Genomic DNA, 16607 nt, shown 5'->3' with positions numbered 1-16607 from the left:
ACCGTTTCCGGGCGGGGTCCCCGGCCACGAGCGAGGGCTGTAAACAGGGTGGCGCCCTCTGCCCTCCCGCCCCCGGCCTGCCGGGGCGCGCGGCCGGCGGCGCCCGGAGCGGAGGAGGCGCGGCCGCGGCGCCGGCCAGTGGCGGCGGGGGCGCGCCCGCTCCCCGCCGCCCCCGCGCGCCCCCGCCGCCCCGCCGGCCGGCCTCCTCTGTTTTTGTTTTGATGGAGCCCGCGTGCAGCTGGCGCGTGTCGAGTCACGTGCCAGGGGCGGGAGGGGGCTGGGGCGCGGGAGGCGAGGGCGCGGTGACGCACGCGTCCGGAGGGCCTGCCGCGGGGCTAGGGGCGAGGGGGCGTGTGCCCCCGGCAGATCCCGGTGGTGCAGGGTGTCGAGGCAGCATCTGGTGGGGTTCGTGGGAGTTGATGCTCGGTAAGCCGTATTCGGACGTGGGTGTGAATCCCACCGCACTTCTAGTTCGTCGTCACGGCATCTAGGCGAGCCTCATCCATCCGGGCGGGGGCCCGGCGTGCGCTGGTTCGGTCCAAGATGGAGCAGACCTTACCGGCGTGTGTATTTTCTGCGGGCACGTAGAGACCTGTATGTCGTGCTTAATCCTGGCTGCAAGTTATAAACAACTTGAGAGAGACTCCTGTGCGTGGCCCAATCCCAGACTGATTGACCCCAAATCCAAATAGGGCTTGGACGATAGAGTATTTAGAAAAAAACCTTTCTCGGTGTGTTTGATGTACAGTGAGGGGCGAGAACTTACAGAGGTCGCCGGCTTGATGGCATAGATGTTTGTGAAACGATCTGTAGGGAGGAAACAGTAAAAATAGCTTAAATAGTTAACACGTATTAACACTAGATGGGTCACTGTCTGCACTGTGGCGACGCGGGTATGGATATTTGATGAAACATTGTCGTCCCCATTTTACAGCTGGGAAATTGAAATTCACGAGGAGAGGTAAGAGTTGGTCAGTGATGATACCTGATTAGTACCCGGGGAGGCTGACTCCAGACCTCATGCTTTAGACCATTGCATATGCTGCATCTGAAATAACACCTTGACCTAAGGGCCATGGATTTGAGTGAATAGGAATACTTACATGTTTGCCCACGATCCCGTGAGTGTATGTGCGTATGTTTATATATATTTTTTATCTACGAAGTTTTACTGGTATTGTCGGGGGGATAGGGGAGAATCACTTGGTGAATTCGTTAAGGCCTATAGGCTACTAATATTTACATGAAGTTTATTGTGTAGAGAGAGGGATCCGGGTAATGGGAAGAGAACAGATTCTGTGGAAGTTTTTTGTTTTGTTTTTGTTTTGAGGCTTGAACACAGCGTTTGTGAAGTGAAGAGTCTGGAAGGTGCAGATATTTTCTAAGGATTTACATGAGCAGCCACAATAAGCCCCTTCGGTTCTTACTAATGACTGCTGTCTAGTATTTGTTAGCTGTAAAGCAGACATAGGCATATTATCAAGTTTTAGGGATTGGTTTTCATGTGGCGTGCAGTTTGGGTTAGAAAAGTTTATAGACCCACTGAGGCAAGCCGGACACAAATATGAGTGTCATGGGTCTGGCATGGAAATGATCTCTCTCCTTCTCCTGTCATCCCTGTCCTTCTTAAGCCACCAAGAACACTTCTCTCCAGCATTGCCTAACCAGTTGTGGTTCATTTGCACAGCTCTGCACAGGTTGTTCCTCTGCTTCTTGAGGACCTGGTTCCAAATTTCCCCTGGTTTCTGCTCAGAAAACATTTAAATACCCTCCCTGTGTCACCGCTGTGTTCTGTATGTATCTGTGTTGCTGCATGTTTTACAACACAGGTAATTTTTGTTTACATGTTAGACACTCTGACTAAATCCAGCTTGTCAAAGGTGCTAATGGTGATTCTTTGTATATCACTGGGACACAGTAGGCATGTAAGTTTATCGTGTGGGTCTGAATTGAATTTGTGTTGCGTTATACGTGGTGTTCGCCTCTGTCACCCATCCGCATTCTTAAATGTCTTCATCTCCTCTGCTGCTAGCTTATTAGGCTCAAAGCACACATCCTTGAACAGAGAATACGGAATACTATGGACATGTTCTTGTGAAAGGAACAGAACCGAAGGAGCAAAATGTAATCAATTTTCACTTGTTTCCGAGTTTCATTCCCAGTTGGCTAACTGGACCGTGTGAATTTTCTTGGTTACTCCTGTAAACTGGGACGGATGCTCAACATCCTCACTTTTCAGCTTGTTTAGGAAAGAAGAAAGGGCACTCTGTTATAGATGGACGTATTTTATGTGCCATAGCAGAGTATAGATGCTTAATCACTTTTCATTACACTGTAATTTTTAGATTTAGTATTACCGGGGTATTTATAGAGCAGCATTATCCCGTAGAGCTTTCTGAGACCATAGACATGAATTTTACTGATATATTTAAATGACTTCAAGTAATAGCCACTAGCCACTTGAAGAGTTTAAATGTGGCTAGTGTGACATACGAACGGATTTCTAGTTGATTTCAGCGTAAAGAGCCACCACTAGCTGGGGGCAAAGGTATTGGACAGCACAGCTATGGAGGATTCGCTTATGGTTAAGTGTGGTACTTGACAGGTAAACGTTTAGGCTGAAGTTATTCTGCCTTTACAAGAAAAATCTTGATTCATTTCCTAGGGCCTAACACTGTGCTTCTCGTTCATAGATGATAAGGTGTTTACTAGGTGATATTTTCGACCTATATGAGGTCTTCATATTATAGAGCATTTGTCTGTGTGTTCTGGGAACTTTCCATGTAATTCATGTCATCTCCCTTTTTTTAGGAGCAGAGTGGAGTGATTATGAATAGTTGTAATTATGAGTAGCTACAAGTCAAAGGGATTTGAGCCCTTGACCTGTAAACTGAATGAAAGTCCCATAAGCATAATCATTACTTCTCTAAGATGTGTTGTGAAAAGCAGGCACTGTGTTTGTCCTGCTGACCCTTGTATCCCTGGTGCCTCATGCAGTATCTGACACATACCAAGCGTTTATAATTAGTTGTCCAATGGACGAATGTTCAAGTAGGTTAACCCCTCTAATGTGGCTTCAGAAGGTACGTGTATAGAGCTGAACAAGAGGCTGAGTACCAGTAACTACACCGTATTTATGGTTCTTCCAAGGAACGCAGTCTTTCCCAGGACGTTATTGTTCACTCAGTGACTTTGATTTCTTCCCTGTAAGGTATGTAGCAGGACTTGTGATCCTTTATTGATAACACAGAAGTAAAGTCACGAGAAGATTGGTGGTCAGGTCATACAGAGAGAGTTGGAAGCATAAGTCAGATTGAAGTAGTTACTTCTATTGCCTTATGTACTCGTCCCCGATTCTTTTTCAGTGAAATAAACTCATGGCACTGAGCTATGTTAGAAAATTTGGTTTGTAAAGTTGAAGGTAATTATGTATGTTAATAGAGTCTGAAAACAGCTCTGAAAATACATCTAGTATGGCATGACATGGAGAAAAGAGCTTCAACATGAGAAACAGGAACGGAAGCATTTATTTCTTAAATCTCTAAATCTCAGTCTGTGGTAATCCTAACACCCAAGTTATAAATTTCTCAAAGGGAATATTTAAAAACGTAAATAGAAACAGATGTTTAGGTTGTGCAGATAACCACTACCAGGCTTTGAAATATTTATGTCGAAAGGTACTATATACATCAAACATCTGTTCAGAACGAGAGCCCCAAGGCCCACAATTGTAGATTCCATTTCATGTGGTGGGTGCTGTATTGGGGAGTTGATGACGGAGCCCGATATGTGGTCTGGTGCTTGTCGAAGGTGGTGCACAAGCTGCTGTCACCGCTGTGCCTCAGACTTCCCTTCCTCGTGGTGTGAGGTGTGGCTGGGTTACAGGCTCGTCCTCATGCCTAGGACGCAGGCTAGCTTCCTATTTTTCTGCCACTGTGTGTTCCACAAATGAAAACTAATTTTATACTAGAGTAAGTAAAATATATTTGAAAATGCAAATCTATCATTTAGAAAAGATCACGTGATACATTCCAAGATAAAACATGAAGTGTATTTTTGGGGGGGGGGAGTGGGGAGGGGAGGGCAACTTTCCCTTTAGTGATTTCTGGCCTCTTAATCCATGGCTCTTTACACACATTTGGTGTGCGCTTCTTTGATGTCAGTGGTAGTGGGGGGAAGCCCCAAAACTGTTAACCACGTGTCCCATAAATTTGGGGACCCTTAAAACCAAAACCAAAACACAACTATAACAAGACAAAGCTAACCTCTCCTGTCAGCAACAAAAGTTAACCCAAGCAATCAATTAAATGTAAAGGACTGTGAGAGTTGAGTTGTGTAGAGGTCAGTAACATGAAGGGTTTTTTTTTTTTTAAAGGCACTAAATGTAAATCATTCTAGATAAAAGAATTTGTATGTGTTTAACCATGTAGCAATAATAAAAGAATTCATACTGCAGTAGGTCAAGATGGATGTATTTGTCTAGAAGATCCTGTGGGACCACTTCGGATTCAGGTGTGTAGTTAAAGAATCATTTCAGGTTTATTGAGAACTGTCCCTAGTGACGTCGGTCACTAACTTGGTATAATAATTGAGGGAAGTTAACTGGTTTCATTTCTTTCTCCTCACTGGGGTGGGTGGATTGGATCACTGGTTCCCAGACAGCGTGCGTTAGGCTCACCCAGGGCTTGTTAAACCCAGATTGTCGGACCCCCGGCCCAGAGTTTCTGACTCAGCAGGTCTAGGGTGGGCCTCACGATCTGTAGTTTTTGCAAGTTTCTAGGAGATGCTGCTGCTGGTTGGGACTACATTTTGAGAACCACTGGATCAGATCATCTTTTGTTAAGTTGTATAATCTTGGGCCTGTTTCTTCGTTTTTCAAGTGGCAGGCACCTGTCCTTTGAATTCTGCAGTATTGTGTCCTTTAAAGATGGCTGGATGGCAGCCTGAGTTGTAAAAGTTTAAAATGGATTAATTTAATTTTATGAGAATTCAGGTATTTTGCAAAATCTTTGGATCTGTTCAAATTTAGATTGGGTATTCTCACCCAGTAGTCAAGGTCCCCAGTTAAATTATACTGAAATATTTCCGATGTTATTAAAAGACAACACTGTTCTCTGTTTCTTAAACCTGAATGTTCTATCAAATATAACCGAGCAACTTATAATAGCTCCAGGATATGATGGAGCACATTACATAATTGGGAGCTCACTAAATAAAATGGTGTTTATGAGACAAAGCTCCTTTCCTAGTTAAAACTCTGTGAGTTTGGGTTCTTGGTAGACGGATAGCATTAACCTGGACATCCTTCCAAGTTAACTGCTTTAGCAGAAGAGTCACGGCTACAGGAAGGAGATGCTCGTTAGGGGATTAAGAGTAAGTTGTCACGGCATGGCCATTCCCTGTGGCATGGCCATTCCCTGTCTTGAGGACTTTGGGGAACAGCGGAGGCTCTGCAGTTTGTAAACGAGGAGCGTTTCGGGCTAAAATCTGGTAGGACGGCTGTGGAGCTGGGAGATGTCATAAAGCGGCCCTTGCAGGTCACGTGTACTGTTCTTACCCAGAGTGTGTGTTTATTTTTGTGGTGGTGGTGGTGGTAGGGGGAAGTAGTGAAGGGGCTTTGGGGAGGGGTTGGTGGCGATTCTAAGGCATTCTGACAGGTTGTGCTCTGGAAATACTCCATATTAAACTAGACTCCCAGGTGCCAAGAGCCAGATGGACTCACAGTCTGAGGTGAGTTGAAGTGAGGATTGACATACATTCTAATGTGAGTGAATTTATGGGAGAAGAAAGGATCGCAAGAATTTTTTAAAAAAATTTTTTTTAATGTTTATTTTTTCTTGAGACAGAGACAGAGTGTGAACAGGGGAGGGGTGGAGAGAGAGGGAGACACAGAATCCGAAACAGGCCCCAGGTTCCAAGCTGTCAGCACAGAGCCCGACGCGGGGCTCGAACCCACGAACTGGGAGATCATGACTTGAGCTGAAGTCGGATGCCCAGCCACTGCGCCACTCAGGTACCCCAGGATAGCAAGAGTTTTTAAGGGAAAAATCTTACCTGAGAGCAAGGAAATAAAAAAGAAATGGGTGAGGTGTAGGGGATGGCAGGGTAAAAATGAAAGGTTTTAAGTTTTTTAAATGTTCTAAAACGGTGTGTATGTCAAGACTAGTTAATAGCACAGGGTTCTTTGTTAGAAAATAACTTAATGAGTTTTCCTTTTAATTTCCAGTGAATGCTTCAAGATACCACCAGATGCTATTATTTGACTTCTCTCGCATGCCTTTCCAACGTTATGCCCAAGATCCATACAGTGCTTACTTTTTTAGATTGCTTTATGATCATTAACTTGTTTAAATCAAATTCCTGGAAGGCACACACAGTGTTTATTATTGGATGTGTTTTACGGATTAGGAAGCAAATCATTTGTGTAGCACAGGCCACAAATCTGGGCGGAGGCCATGAGATCTCACTGCTTTTCACGTCTGCTGGTGTTAATTTTATCTTGAAATTCTCGGTTTTCTAACTGCTTTTATAAAATGATTGAACCTTAAATCTTAAAGTTGAGTCAGCATCCGTATAATTGATTTTAGACTGCATTTCAAGGAAAGGGCCTTAGATTTTGATGTACTGTTTATTTCTTTGAAAAGGACCACATGTGACTTGCTGCTCGTCATTTCTTGACTCCAACATCTGTGACATAATCTTTGGAACTAAATCTGTGACACTGGTTTGAATTCTTTAGACTTGCGAGTTTGAGGCTGGGGTTGGCAGTCTCTGTATGACAGGAGTGCTGGGGATGGCCCTTGGACCAGTTTTCACTCAGCAGCGGGAGGCGGGGTGTGCTGCTGTGTTACCTCCCGCCTTCCCCTTCCTCAGCATCTTTTAAAAGCCTCCTGTGCTTCGGGGAGTTAAGACACTTAGTGTTTTTCTTGTATTTAATCACATTAGCACCGGGCAACATCGTCTTTGCCCTTGTCACATGTCTTCAGTTTCCTCTCTTCCAACTTGTGTCACTTCTTTTCTTAGTTAGGCATCTAGCTTCTCAGGCTGACTTCTGGTCGGCCAAAGCCCCCCCCCATCTGTGGATTTCCTTCATGATCCTGCCTCCACGTGTTTCTCTTCTTCCTTTCCCTGCCAGTTCTCTCCTTGTGCTGTGGCCGATTTTATTTAGTTTGGTGGAAAGGGTATTAAGGTAGAGTAGTGTCAGTAACTGTAAGAACGATTAGTGGGTACGTGCCCCTTGGGATGCTCTGCTAAGTGCTTCGTGTCCTTCCCACGGGATCCTAGTTCCCACTTGCTACGGAACCGTGGGGGAGAGTGTCCAACTCTGTGGCATAGGCTGTCGTCTGGAAAACGGGGGCTTGGTGGAGTGAGGTGCGTCTGGCCCTACAATGTTGTGATTGAGTTTATTCACCCTCGCAGGAATACTTCAGCTTTCTGAAAGATACGTGTTACTCAAGACTGGGGTCTCAGTGTAGGGGTGTTGCTGCTCAATCCCAGAAGCAGGATCCAGGACTCCTTATTTCAGACTGCCTGCAGTGTGGCCGGCCTTCTTTTTCCTTCAGAAGCCAGGGAGGAGCCTCAGGGCACCCTTCTCCATTCTTGTGCCATCTACAGTAGAAGACCTGAAAACTGAACCTGAACACTCCACTTTGGAAAGGTTGTTGACCCCGATCTGGAAGATTTTGCCACTTCTCATCTCCATGGTGGTGGCATTCTGCTTCTAAAGACATCTTTTTTCATTGATGGTTCATTAGGGGAGTTTCTGGGAACCTGCTTAATTCTTCTGTTAATTCTTGAACAGCTTATTAAAAAAATGCTACCTCACAGGTTTTCTCTTGCAAAATTATACGTGGTCTGTGACCTTGAGTGCCTGTTTCCTAGTTCTAGGGGAATTTTTGTTAGTACTGAATCTTTCTGTAACGTTCACAGCTACGCCAAGCTACTTATCTGTTCATTGTCAAGGCCACTGACAATTGTTTTGCTTTCTGCTTTCGTATTGATGTATCATGCATTCATTGCACGTATTGTCCATTTTCTAAAAATCTATGATTATCTTTTTTGTTTCTTTATGTTTCCAGAGAGATTAATCATTGCTGTGCTAGGAACACTTACTTACTCAGCTTTGTCTTCAGTGTTGTTCATATTCCTTCAGCTTTTCCTACTTTTTTAGTTTTTCAAAATTGTATGGTACCTAATTCTTAGAGGCTGTATCCCAAAGGAATTTGTGAGGACTCTTTGAATTTTAGGGATTACTGCCCGAGGATGCAAGTATTTGGTAGCAACAAGTGAAAAGTATTTTCTTTTAAGTTCATTTATTTTTTTGAGAGAGCGAGAGTGCATGCACATACACGGGGGAGGGGCACGGAGAGAGGGAGAGAGAGCATCCCAAGTAGGCTTCACACTGTGAGTGCAGAGCCCCACACGGGGCGCCGTCTCATGACCTTGAGATCAGACCTGAGCTGAAATCAAGAGTCGGATGCTCAACTGACTGAGCCCCCCAGGCACCCCAAGTGAAAAGTATTTTTAAATAGAATGCTATTCATAGGCTTTCTTTGGACTTTATCTTTAAAATCTGTGGTCTAGTTGATTATGCCTTTTAGTTGGTTTGTGAACAGTTAACCGTGGTTGCTGTGTTTATAAGCTTCTCCTATTTTCATGACAAAAGGTATAAAAATCCTGTTTTTCTCCCACTCTTAAAGGGTTCAAAATTAAAATTCTTTCTGCTACAAATTTAATTCTTCTGAAAGGGAACATAGGAGTTTTCTCTTTGCCATTTATATTTGTTACTACCTAGCTAGTAGTTTGGAACAAAGACTTTGTAGGCTTAGTGAATCAACATGCTGTTCAGTCCTTTCATATCAGCTACAGAATATTTTTCGGTAGTAGCAGATCATTTGCGATTGTAAACAACAGAAATATCCCAACAACAGATTTGCTTTAAAAAGATTTTTAAAATGTTTATCCAGATAAGAAATGCCTCCCCATAGCTGAAGAACATTTGCTCCTATGTGTGTGGGGTGGGGATGGGAAAGTGGTGGTGATGGTGGTGTCCTGGCTTATCCTGGGCTCATTCTGTGTCTCATGGTCCCAGCCCCTTAACCCCAGGAAGGGCCCAGCAGTTTTAGAGGACATTGGCAGTGGGACCCCGAGAGGGACTGGAAACGCCCTCCTCCTTACTGCGTTTCGTTCTTGTTTTTGCAGGGTACTCGTTGTTTGAAAGCACTGAAATGCAATTGTATAAATATACATATTGCTTGCTTACATCTTTTTGGATCATTGTGCTCTTTTGGAGTTAAGGGATCTAAACTCTGGGGAGATTACTAATTAGGAACAGGTCAGGTCCTGGATATTCCTGGTAAAATCCAGTGTATTTTGGATTGCAGCACTTTTCTGTGTTACTTTTCATGCATTGGAATCCTCCTAATCCTGGACCTGGCGTCTAGGAGCAGGCCCTAGTTAAGTATGTCCTCTCTGGGCAACTTTTGTGTCCAAAAGTAAACCAAAGGAAACAAACAAACAACGCTTAAAGATGTCTGGGATCCATCTGAAAGTGTTGTGTGATGTTGGCACACCATGGCCTTGGGATACTGACAAGCCATTTTTGGCCATTCCTCTCTTTCTTGTTTATTCTTTTTTTCTTCCTGTGTTCTTTACTGTCTTCACTTCTTTCCCTTCCCCCCCCCCCTTTGGGTTCTTTTCTGTTTCTTCTGTTCTTCCTTTCTCCTTTCCCTTTGCCATTCCTGGTATGGATAGCCTAGTGACACCCTGAAGTTACTGTAGGCATTTTTTTTTAACCTAATGGCAGCCCAGAGCTAAATACAAGTTTTCCTCTACGATTCTGTGCTGATGCAAACGATCTCTGAAGAGTTTCATATGTTTATATAGCATATTCTATGTTGAATGGAAAATACTATGTGAGATACATTTCATATGGATGTTCAGATTTTGTGCTCAAGGACATTCTGCCAAAATTTAGGTAATAGTAATCATACAGATAATGAACTTCAGGATTCTTTCTATTTATGAAATTGTTGGTAAACGGCGATGTTGTCTGAGTTAACGTAATGATTTTAAATTGCTTAAGCTTGGGGTAGTTGGGTGGCTCAGTTGGTTAAGTGTCCGACTTTGGCTCAGGTCATGATCTCGTGGTTGGTGAGTTCGAGCCCCACGTCAGGCTCTGTACTGACAGCTTGGAGCCTGTAGCCTGCTTCAGATTCTGTATCTCCCTCTCACTCTGCTCCTCCCCCACTCGTGCTCTGTTTCTCAAAAAATAAATAGACATTAAAAAGAATTTTTTTTTTTAAATTGCTTAAGCTGTAACAAAGTTTGGTGAAAAAATGTGACAGTCGAATGGGTTGTAAATACGTGATGATTACTTATACCATTCTCAAGGGATCAGAGTGTATTCTAGTTCCAGTGGCTTCACAGCTGATTGAATGCCTCTTCTTATTTTATAAATAAGGCAGCTTACTTAATTTTACACGGCTGGTTAGTGGCATAGATGACCACAGTTAGGTGTTCCACTTCACTATCCACCCTGCTTTTTTGGACAAAAAGTTTAATTTATGAAATTTCGAGGTAAAATGGGCAGAGAAGCCTGAGAAGAATGTACACATTCTAAACCTAGCTTGGCTTGAATTTATTAGTTATGAGGTGTTGGATGAGGTGATTAACTTCTCTGGATCCCAGGTTTTGGACGGATGTACTTGAAGCTCCCCTCCAGGACCGTGACTTGTACTCAGGTGAGAAAAATGAAAGAGACACAGGTTTTCTTGTTGTGCATTTCTGCGATTTCAGTGTGTGTCTTATTTCAAGTAGATACTGTCCCCCCCCCCACCCTGCTTTTTTTGGTAGGTATCACTCGTGTATTTTCTTGTCAGTGAATCAGCTTTTCTAAGGATATTGTGGTTGCCTCTGTATTCAGGTGTCTCCAGCTTCATCTTGGTTAACTGAAGTAAAAACATTTAGAGGCAGGTCTCTCCTAGTTTCAAACTGGTGGAAGGGTACCATATGGGATATTCCATAGGTGGATACCTAAGAGGTGCTTTATTCAAATTGTTTGTAGTTTCTTACGGTGTTAGAAAGTAATGTCATGTAAATAAGATATAAGAGAATTTGGCTCTTCTGGTTTCTAGAGTTGCTTTATTTGGGATTGTGGAACAGGTTTTTCCATTCTTAGTAGGATAACCTGGCATTGTTTGTGTCAGAGAGAAGACAGTTGTGACAATCTGGAAGGATAGGAAAGATGAGAGGAGTTGAAAGCCTTGGAGAGAAAGATGAGGAGGCTGGAGTGTGACAGTGAACTCTGATCCCCTTCCCTCATTGCTTAGAAGCAGTTACCATGCTCTGCTTTGCCTAAAGAAACCCCTTGTTTCAGTTAAACACTTTGGAACGCCTCTCCTGTGCATCACATCGAGCTGGGTGCGAGGGGAATTACAAAAGAATTATCCGTGAAGACTTCTTCCTCTAGATGTTTACCCTCCAGCTGGGTCTCTGATGCATAGGCCGTGAAAGGAGTGGGTGAACGTCTAAGTGCCCCAAGAGTGGTGGAGGCAGGAGAGAGAAGAGAGTGCAGCGGTAGGGAAAGACCCTGGGGAGCCATGCAGTTGCAGCAGCCTGAAGCCCTGGTAGTTAAGGACCCCTAGAGAACTCGTTTGCATATTCTTTTGCCCGAGAGTGCAGGGATGCTGTCGGGCTAGGTTAGGACCCAGGGTTGGGTGTTAGGAAATGACTGTTGCATGTTTTCAAGTGGCAAATGAGGAGACCCTGTGAAAGTACCAGAGCCTTTTTACCCCATCTTTTTATTTTGAAAGCTTGAAACCTTTAGCAAAACAGTCCCGTAAGCACACATATATCCTTGTAGATGAAACAGTCGTTAACATTTTGCCGTGCTTTCCCTCATGCTCACTGTATGTGTGTGTTTTGAATCAAATGTGGTGAGTAAATTTATAATGTTTTGCCTCACCACTTGAATATAAGTTTCAGATACCATGACATTTCACCTCTAAATACCTGCTAAAGGGGACCTTCTTCTAATAATAACTAATAACCGCACTACAATGATCACACCTAAGAAGTTTAGCATTGGTATAATAACATGGTCAAATATATGCAAAATGTTTTAATTTGGGAGTGGAATGTGTATTTATTTTTGTTTTTAAAATCAGGAAGACTTATCTGGCACAGTGTGTGTTGAATGAACTGGTGGGACAAGACACAAACTGGTTTGTACGTATTTAAAAAGTCACATATAGTCATAGAAATAGAAAGAGGTTCACTATTTTCTTGAATATATTCATGATCTATTCATGATACAATCTTAAGTAAGAACAAGACATGGCAGAGTGTCAAAAAGAGAATTTATAGGGGCTCCCGAGTGGCTCAGTCGGTTAAGTGTCTGACTCTTGATTTTAGGACAATATATGTAATTTACATTGCATATATATATGCTGCCTTTGATGATAAAAGAGAAGTGTGTTTAAAAAGCTGCTAAGAGAAAATGAGTGTTTAGGAATAATGTCTTTTTTCTTTAAAGGCAGATTCTTGGGTTTTATTGCTGATTGTATGAAGGTTAACAACCTTTTTGAGAGTATAGCAGAAATCTGTTTTATTGGTAAATTTTTTCCATTTGATAGCAATTTGATTATTTCATGTGATGATTTTTATAGAATTGTATAGTGAATTTGTGTGATACTTATCTTTAAAAAATAACTTTTTTGCAATGTTTTGAAATACATTGCATGAAAGGTTAAAATTAATTTTGGAGTTAACTCAGCCACAGTTTATTTTCTGTTGTTGTATGATTAACAAAGTTATTGATTGGTACTTAGTGCCTTTTTCTTTTGAAGGGCAGTGTTTATTAATTAGTGTTGAATTGCTCCCAGTGTCCATTAGGCATCCTGTGGTTAATAAAGACAGATAGCCTGCTCCTGATAGATGCTTCTGGAAAGTTAACTTGTCAACAGTGGTAGTTAAATTCCTGTCAGGGAGGGAAGCCCCTGATTGCTGGGACAAGCCTTCAAGAGGAAAGGAACTCCAGGCTGCTTAATCAGGCACCTAGGGTGTGACTTTGCAGATGAAGAAATCTGATTTTGCTAGTTCATTCAGAGTTGATGGGGAATGTGAGACTGAATGAAGCCTGCCAAACAAGCTTACAGGAGACTGAACTTCCATGTGTTAATTTGCAGTGGGAGATGTACTATGGCCAGCTGTAAATTTGTTGAAAGGATGACATTTGGATCATAACTTTACTTGGTGAACATAGAAATAAGATGGGGGGGCACATTAGATATTTTCAATTGCTATTTCCATCAAGTCATTAGAATTTGATAGAGGACTTTTCATTTATTTGTTACCCCAGGGGCTATTCTGCTTAGAAACTGGGGCCTGGGGTACCTGGGTGGCTCAGTTGGTTCAGTGTCTGGCTTTTGATTTTGGCTCAGATCATGATTCCAGGGTTGTGGGATCGAGCCCTGTGTTGGGCTCCATACTTGCTTAAGATACGCCCCCCCCCCCCCCAAGCTTCAGAGTCTGGGTGGCTCAGACTCTGGATATTGGCTCACAATGTCTCAGTCCTGGGATGGAGCTCCGCTGTTGCTTGGGATTCTCTCTCTCTCTCTCTCTTAAAAATAAATAACTTTAAAAAAAAAAAGATTCTCTCTCTCTCTCCCTCTGCCAATCGCACATGCGTGTGTACACGCGCTTGCTTGCTCGCTCTCTCTAAAATCAACAACAACAACAACAAACCCAAAACAAAACTGGGGCCTAAAAGTAGAGCCTCTTTAGTATAGTGTGGTGCTAGATAAGAACAGGATGAATTCTTTTCCAGTTCCCTTTGTAATCAGTTACCAAAGGCCCCATAGCCTTATTTATGCCGGATACATTATAATACAGAAGGGAGACATAATAATAATAGTGAGTGCTTAGCATGTGTTGGGCATTTTACTAAAATATTTTTCTTCTGTAATTCCATTAATCCCATAATAGCCCTAGGAAATAGGCACTATTATCATTCCCACTTCATAGACGAGAAAATCAAAGTTTAGGAAAGCTTGGGGCTTAGAGCCCAAGTTCCAAGCCAGGTGGCCTGACTCTGGAGACGCTTATGATCTTAGCTTATGATAGAATTTCTTTTGCACATTGCAACTTCTTTCCAGTTGTGTTTTCCTTAGGATATAGCGTGGTCATTTTGAGACCCCTTATCTCCCAAGTGAACACGTAGGAAATGTAGTTAATGTTAAAATATTTAAGCACTAACTCTTAGGGTAGTTTTTTTTTTTTAAGATGCTGATTTTAATCTATGATAATTCTGAATAGTTTCATTTGGAGGATGGACCATTAAAAATGTAAAAGGTTGCAAAAACCCCCAAACATAATGCAAAGAACAGCTATTTTTAGTTCACCTATTAACACTTGGTGCCTATTTTCTTGCTCTCTGTATTTATGTATATATGTGTGTGTTACATGTATTATTTTTTTTTCTGAGTCATTTGGGATGTTACATATTGCATGACCCTTTATCTCTATTTCAGTGGGCATTTCCTAAGAACAGAGATTTTTGGTTATATACAGTTACTACCTCATAAATTTATGTTGTTAAAATAGTTTCATCTAATCTGCTATACATATTGTGATTTTATCAGTTATCCTAATGAGGTCCTTTTTAAAATATATTTTCTTAAAGTTTATTTATTTTGAGAGAGAGAAAATGGAGGAGGGGCAGAGAGAGAGGCAGAGAGAGATAATCCCAAACAGGCTTCACGCTGACAGCTCCAGGCGTCAACTCATGAATTGTGAGATCATGACCTGAGCCCAAGTCGGACGTGCAACCGACTGAGCCACCCAGGTGCCCCCTAGTAAGGTCCTTTGTAACATTTTTTCCCCCTGTGGTAGGAGATCCTGTCTAGAGTTATATGTCATATTTAGTTGTCGTATCTGTTTATATCCTTTAATTTGGAATATTTCTACAATTTTTTTGTCTTTTTTTAGATTGACATTTTTTTTTTTTTTTTTTTTTTAAATTTTTTTTTTCAACGTTTATTTATTTTTGGGACAGAGAGAGACAGAGCATGAACGGGGGAGGGGCAGAGAGAGAGGGAGACACAGAATCGGAAACAGGCTCCAGGCTCTGAGCCATCAGCCCAGAGCCCGACGCGGGGCTCGAACTCCCGGACCGCGAGATCGTGACCTGGCTGAAGTCGGACGCTTAACCGACTGCGCCACCCAGGCGCCCCTAGATTGACATTTTTGAAGAAGATAATCATGCCTGTCCTTTTTTTTTTTTTTTTTTTTTAATAGAGATTTTTTCATTGTGTGTTTGTCTGATGTTTCCTCATCTTTAGAATCAGGTTATGGGCCACAACTTACCTGTTCCCCTTCTTAATAAGTTTATTCTTTTTAAAAATCAGGAAATTAACACTCATGTAATAATATTATCTAAGTACAGACCTTACCAGATCATACGTTACATCTAGTCTTATTTTATCTGGAACGGTTTCCCTGTCTTTCATGGCATTGACATTTTTGGAGAGTATTAGCCAATTATTTCGAGAATGTTCTTCAATTTTGGTTTGTTTGAAGTTTCCTCTTGGTTAGAGTCAGGTTTTGCACTTCTGGCAGAAATGCTGCACAAGGGACATTGTGTTTTTCTCAGTGCGTCATACTTGGAGTCACATGATGTCTGTCCCACTGCTGGTGATACTCATTTTGCTTATTTGGTTAAGGTTCGGTCTGTTAGGTTTGCCCAGCGTAAAGCTACTCTTTCCCTCTTTACAGACAATAACTATCTTGTGGAGTGATGTTTTTAGTTAATGTCCTAATGACTCCTCAAACTTTTACTCATAGGCTTTAGAATCCTTGGGTGACTCTTGCCTGAACTGGTTATTCTTATGATGCCCACTGGTGATTTAAAATGCCATCATTCCCGGGGCGCCTGGGTGGCTCAGTCAGTGGAGCGTCCGACTTCAGCTCAGGTCATGATCCTCAACGGTTAGTGAGTTCGAGCCCCGTGTCGGGCTCTGTGCTGATAGCTCAGAGCCTGGAGCCTGCTTCAGATTCTGCGTCTCCCCCTCTCTCTGCTCCTCCCCCGCTCGTGCTCTGTCTCTCTCTCTCCTTCAAAAAGAAATAAAAACATTAAAAAAAAATGCCATCATTCCCTCTTCATTTATTTTTTCTTCTACAAAGAAGAGTGTTCCCTTAACTCTTGTTTATTTATATTGGTGTTGACTCATGGATTTTTACTGTATTCTTATTTTATATTATCCTCACTTATTGCGTTGCTCAAATTGTTCTGGATTTGGCCAGTGGGAGCTCCTTCACGCAGTCTCCTAGGCCCTTTTGACACTGTCATTTTTGGGCACATCCTTACTTTCTGGCACAGAATAGCCCTTGTGTACTTTCTCCGTGTCAGCCCTGGAAGTGGCCACTTCTCCATTCTTCCTGTGTGAGAATCCCTGTTTCTCCAAAGCATAACTGTTTACTTTTTGCCAATGTGGTGGGTGAGCAATAGCAATTCAGTGTAGTTTTAACTTCTGTGTCTTTTACGAATTGAATTGGACGTCTTTTCCTGTGTTTAAGGGGTATGTATGTGTATGTATATGTGTGTGTGT

At 42.4% G+C, this 16607-nt stretch overlaps 1 long non-coding RNA gene across 1 annotated transcript in view; it reads left to right on the top strand.

Annotated features, from left to right (window-relative positions):
• The window catches only part of LOC124525099 (uncharacterized), a 51098-nt gene that overhangs the window by 3871 nt on the left and 30620 nt on the right, over positions 1-16607 (top strand). The window lies entirely within an intron of this gene.

This window comes from Lynx rufus, unplaced genomic scaffold (assembly GCF_022079265.1).
Source record: "Lynx rufus isolate CCGP_SWC_20201006 ecotype Redwood Valley unplaced genomic scaffold, mLynRuf1.p SCAF_4, whole genome shotgun sequence".
Classification (NCBI taxonomy): Eukaryota; Metazoa; Chordata; class Mammalia; order Carnivora; family Felidae; genus Lynx; species Lynx rufus.
This window is presented reverse-complemented; position numbering and strand designations above follow the sequence as displayed.